Source organism: Neophocaena asiaeorientalis, unplaced genomic scaffold (assembly GCF_003031525.2).
Source record: "Neophocaena asiaeorientalis asiaeorientalis breed wild unplaced genomic scaffold, Neophocaena_asiaeorientalis_V1.1 scaffold461, whole genome shotgun sequence".
In the NCBI taxonomy this organism is placed as follows: Eukaryota; Metazoa; Chordata; class Mammalia; order Artiodactyla; family Phocoenidae; genus Neophocaena; species Neophocaena asiaeorientalis.
Genome location: NW_020173230.1, coordinates 1945905 through 1952122, shown reverse-complemented (window position 1 = coordinate 1952122; position 6218 = coordinate 1945905).

Sequence of the window (6218 nt, the reverse complement as noted above, 5' to 3'; positions counted from 1 at the left end):
AACAGCCCAAAGGATCTACAGACCCTGATATTCAGGGATTCTCCAGCCAGATAGCTCTACACCGAAGCCCACCATTGACAACTCCCACACATCCTCAAACACAAGCAGACAGGCAAGACAGCATTAAAGGGAAAGATCCAAACGAACAGAAAAAGGAGCTCAGAGGAACAGAAGCAATGTGGGAGGAGGAAGGGAGCTTTGGAAAACAGTCACAGTGGCCTGAGTCCTGTGCTGATGTGAAATCAGAACAGAGAGCAAAAAGGCGCTCATAGAAATAAAAATAACACAAGATGTAGCATCCCATTGAAAGGTATGAAAGTGAAGTTAAATGATTCACTCCAAAAGAAAAATAGAGACAAAGATGGAAAATGGGAGAGAAAAAAATAAGAAAAATAAAGAACCGTTGCAGGAGTTTCATCATCTGACCAATAGGGGTTTCAGAACAGATAATTTTTAAAACTTAAAAGAAATAATTCAAGAAAACTTCCCAGAACCAAAGGGCAAGAGTCTCCATACTGAAAGGTCGTTGAAGTGCAATGACCAATCCAACATGGTAGCCCCTAGTCACATATGGCTAATTAAATTTAAATATAAATTACTTAAAATTAGATAAAACCAGACAAGCAGTTCCTTGGTCACATCAGCCAGATTTCAAGTGCTCAGTAGCCTCAAGCAGCTGGAGGCCACAGTATTGAACAACACAGGTAGAGAGCGTTTTTATCAGCGCAGAAAGGCGGATGGACAGCTCTGGCCTAGAACAATGGACGAAAGCAGATCCACCAGGACACAGAGTCATGACATTTCAGAAGACCAGGGACAAAAAGAAAATCCCAAAAGCTTCCAAAAGGGAGTGGGGACAAGAAACAGGTCACACACAAAGGAACAGAAATCAGAAGGGCATTAAACTTCTCAACAGCAATACCAGAAGCAAGACTCTGTGTCTTCAAATTCAGACAGAAAATTCTGCCCCACCTAGAATTCTATGCCCAAACAAGCATGAATGCAAAACAGAACATTATTCAGACACGGAAGTTCTTAAAAAAAAAAAATTTACTCCTAGGCATCACTCCTCAGAATGTGACGAGATGATGCCCTCTACCAAAACAAGGGACAAAACCAAGAAAGAGACAGATCCAGGTAACTCAGTGCAGCAGAGAGGCAAGGGGAATGCCCAGCATGACGGCCATGTAGAAGCAAGCAGCCTAGGCCTAAGCAAGGAGAGAGCCTGGGGAGGGCTTGAACGTCCTGAGAGGGGAGTGACACTTCTGGCGGAAAACAGGTGATAGATTGGGACACAGAAAACTCATCATTACTAGAGGAATTACTGGTTCCAAGGAAAATGAAAAGATGTCAAGAACAGAAACAGAAGCATAGACGTGTGCACGGCTTCAGTGTGAATAATGAGAACTTAGGTCATAATGAGGCAAACAGCAAATAAGAATTCCATTCCTCTCCCTGTTTTGGGAAGGCGGGAAGTGGGTGTGAGGCAAGAAGGATATCGGAAACCTGAACTCTCATCTCCCAGAATAAGCAAGAAACAGTAGGATAAGCATGTCATTTAATGACATGGCAACAAACCCCAGAAGAAACTTCTAAGTGGGGTGAAAATGGACACTGGAGGGAAAAACCAGAGTGGGGATCAGGTAGAGCAAGGCAGCTCTAATTTTGTTGTAAACTGGGTAGGACTGTTCCGCTTTTTAAAGCGTGTATGTCTACGAATTTGGTTTTTCACAATAAATTTTAAAAGCACCAGCTCAGCGGTCACTTCCTCCCAAACCCCTTTGGGACGAAGCGCTCTGTCTCTTGCTCCCAAAGCCCCGGGACCAACCTCTCACCATATTGAATTGGTCTGTTCATGGGTCTGACATTTCCCCACCAAACTGGAAGCATTTCATGCCTGACCCAGAGAGGTACCCAGGAAATCTCTGTAAATCCAAACAGAAGCCCGGACAAGAACCCCCTGCTGACCTCCCAGGCATGTTTGAGGTTCAGATGAAACTCCTGATAGCGGATGCTTGGAAATCCCCAAATGGCGTAAGGATGAGCGGTGCCCCTGGGCGTCCACAGGGTGTTTCACAAACAACCAGGAGATGTTTGCGCAAACGGCCTGCAATGTGCTTAGCAGCGGGCTGGGCCCTAAAAGGACACCCATGGGGCCAACATTAGCCTCAAAGCCCCCATGCCCTTTGGGTGGTTCATCCCAGCAGGGGGACTGATGAGGTTGTTTGGAACGAGCACAGCTTAATGATTAAGGTCACAGGTCTGATTCTATCTGATCTAAGAGACACCCCTGCTGACCTGGGCCCTTCTCACTGGCCCGGGTCCCAACCCCTCACTCCACCCAGCCTTGGTGACAGTACACACGCACTGCTGCAGGTCCCTTTTGCCCTCCTGTGACAGCTATGTGCAGGCCCACGGGCTCTCTCCTGAGATCCTGTTATGGGCTGAATTGTGTCCCCTCCAAATTCATAGGTTGAGGTCCTAACCCCCAGTACCTCAGAATGTGACCGTGGTTGGAGATGGGGCCTTTCAAAAGGTAATTAAGGCTTAAACAGGTCATATGGGTGAGTACTACCCAATACGACTAGTGTCTCTTTTTTTTAAATTAATTTTTATTGGAGTATAGTTGCTTTTACAATGTTGTGTTAGTTTCTACTGTAAAGTGAATCAGCTACACGTATAGATATATCCCCTCTTTTTTTGCCTTCCTTTCCATTTAGGTCACCGCAGAGCACTGATCAGAGTTCACAGTAGGCTCTCACCAGTTACCTATTTTAGACATAGTTTCAAGAGTGTATATATGTCAATTCCCATCTCACAATTGACTGGTGTCTTTATAAGATGAAGAATAGGACAGACAAGCACAAAGGGGAGACCATGTGAAGACACAGGGAGAAGACTGAAGGAACCAACCCTACTGACACCTTGATCTTGGACTTCCAGCCTCCAGAACTGTGAAAGAACACATTTCAGTTGTTTAAGCTGCCCAGTCTGTCACACATTGTTACGGCAGCCCTGGGAAACTAATACAGTCCCTTCTCCTTCCCTCATGGAGGACTTCTGGGACCCTGTCACCACACTTGGAGCAGAGGTTCCTGGGGGCAAGCAGGGGAGGGAGACCCGTGGGCTTTCTGCAGACTAGGCTCTGCGTGCAGGGCCACACTCCAGACGTCTTGGTGCAGCTGGGGCTCATCCTGCCCAGCAGCCTCCTCCCCCACCGAGACATCTAAGTGAGGAACCTCAGTGTCCCACCGCCCCTTCAGCCTGGAGGACCCTCCCTCCAGGCTGGAAGCCACAGAGCAGAGCTCAAGTGAACCCCACTCCTGACCATGGAGGCCTGCGAGGCCCACTTTCTTATTCCCAAAAGTCCTAACCCCTCCCTACACACCAGACATCATCTTGGAGGATTTGGGAAACAATGAGTCAGTTGCCAAGACTAAACTCAAGGAGCTCAGGTTACCCAACTGAGACTGAGAAGCCACTAACTAAGCACTTTAAGGCATGAAGTGGGCAATCCAGTTCCCCTGCCTGGCCTCTTGTTCCGCTTTTCTGGGCTTTAATCTCTCATAATGGAGCCCCAAAGAGTCAGACCTGAGTCCCCAAAGCACAGCAAGTATGTATGGCACAGGCCGGAAGGGAAGCCACTGTGAGTGACGACAGGCTGCCCAGGCCAGGACCCTGGGTTCCTCTCTCACTCACCCCTACCTCCAGTCCATCCTCAAGGCCTGTCTATTCGTCCCACAATACGCATTTCTGCTGTGTCTGCTCTGAACCACCTCCACTTCCTGAATCTTTCACCTGAATACCTGGGCAGCTCCCAGCCAGCCCCCCACTTCCACTCTGCCCCCTCCTGGCCAGTCTCCCCACTGCCCCTGCAGGGGAAGCACCCTGTGTTGCTCTCCTGCTAAAGACCCACAGGTGGGTTCCAGATGCACTTATTAAAAGTCAGCCTCCTGCCACTGGCCCCTGAGGTCCCTGCCCACCCCTTCAGCCTCATCTCCTTTTACTACCTGCCTCACTCATGGCCCTCCAGACACATGGTCTTCTGTTATTGTCAGACAAAGCCAACACGTTTCCTGCCTCAGGGCCTTTGCACTTGCCGTTTCCACCACCTGGAATGCTCCTCCCCTAATTCTTCATGTCTCAGCTCAGAATACTGCCTCCTCAGAGAGGCTTCCCCTGACCATCGGGGCTAATTGGGTCCCCCGTTACTTGCCATCTCAGCACCACGTTCATTTCCGTCTTGGCGCTTAGGTGATATGTAATTGCTGTATTTGTCTCCTCATTGTCTCTCTCCCCACTGGGATGTGAGCCCCTTGAGGGCAGGGACCCCGTCTGTCTAGTTTGCCCTCACATCTTCAACACTGAAAAAGTACCTGGCACACAGTAAGAGTTCAACAAACACTGATTGAAGAAACTAAAACTCTGGAATGCTATGGAACATATGCAAGGTATGTCCACATGGCTCCAGTCTCCTTTGACAGAACCGATGGCTTCTGACAGTGACTGACGCCTGGCATGACCAGGGCCCCTGCGAGGGCATTTCCTCTCTTTACTCTGAATGAGTGAGCCGCCCAGCTGTCCCCAAGGTCTCATGCCTCTGCAGGAAATGGAACTGGTTTTCTGCTGATTCAGCACCCGTCATTCCCTTAGGAGGGAAACTTAACAGACTAGTTAGTCACTGGCAAAGGGGATGACGGCAACATGCGGCTTTGACCAGTGATCCATCACCTATTGACCTTGCCACTCAAATGAAATTTCTGTTGTTTTAAGCCATCCAGTTTATGGTACTTTGCTAGGGCAGCCCTAAGGCATTAATACAAGTGTCATTCAAACCTGCCTCTAATAAGATTGGCTTCCACTGGGCATCTTATGAACTTCCTGCTGGAATGAAGTCATCAAGCGTCACAGTTCTGAAGGGAGAGACATGCTTGTCATCTCAGGAAGTGCCAAATCATTACCAAAGAGCCCCAAATAACAGGAGAAACCACAGGTGAGGTCAGCATCCTGATTAACAAGTCATATTAGCAAAACCGGGGAAGAGGAAGGAAGGCAGGGGAAGAGGAAACCCTGGGAGAGCCTGAGGGTGTGGGACTTTCGAGAAGAGTCATTCATTCAACAAGCATTTCTCAGCACCTGCTCTTGCCTAATAGCCTTCAGAACTTTCAGGTAGAAAAATCATAGGAAAAAGTCTTTCTTTACAAGAACTCAAAATCTAGTTTAAAAACTATGAATACTTTAACTTGATTAATGGTCATTTAAAGCTAGAAGAGATATTAGAAACTAGCCTACGGTGGTCCAGATTCCTTCATTCAGCAAAAAGCGTTTATTATTCATGACTATTCTTTGCCATCCTCTGTTCCTGGCATTTGAGATACAACATGATCAACAAAATCTCCACCCTCAAAGAATTTATATTCTAGAGGAGAAGGTAGACGACACACAAACAAGAAAACAGATGGCAAAGAGCAATGATGACACAAACCAAGGCAAAACGGTAAGAAGTGATGAGGGTAGTTCAGGATGGTCGGTTGGCAAAAGCCTCTAAGGAAGTCGTGTTTGTGCTGGGTCTTGAATGACAAGGAAGAGCTATGAAAGTGTGCAGTAAAGGATTAACTCAGCAGACCTGAGTTGTCCAAACCCTGCACATTCCAAAGAAAGGTCTGATCCTGTCCAGCTCCAGGGAGATAACCTTTAAATATGTAAATGAGATTTAGGCCAAGAACAACCAAGGGGTCTGCCCAAGGTCATACATTGATGTGGAGGAAGAACTGAACCCAGAGCTTAGGTCTGCTGACCCTGACGCAGGGGGTTTTCCCTGAAACAGTAGAAATGGTAGAAATGGGACAGGCTTAGGAGTCACACAGACATAGTTCCAAACACTGGTTCTACCCTCATTAGCTATGTGACCCTGGGGAATCTTTTAACCTCTCTGAACCTCAGCATCCTCATCTCTAAAAAGGATTCGATGTATATTCCATGGCTTGTGTGAAAAGTATATAAGAAAATGGATATAAAACCCCAGGTACGGGCTTCCCTGGTGGCGCAGTGGTTGAGAGTCTGCCTGCTGATGCAGGGGACACGGGTTCGTGCCCCGGTCCGGGAAGATCCCACATGCCGCGGAGCGGCTGGGCCCGTGAGCCATGGCCGCTGAGCCTGCGCGTCTGGAGCCTGTGCTCTGCAACAGGAGAGGTCACAACAGTGAGAGGCCCGGGTAC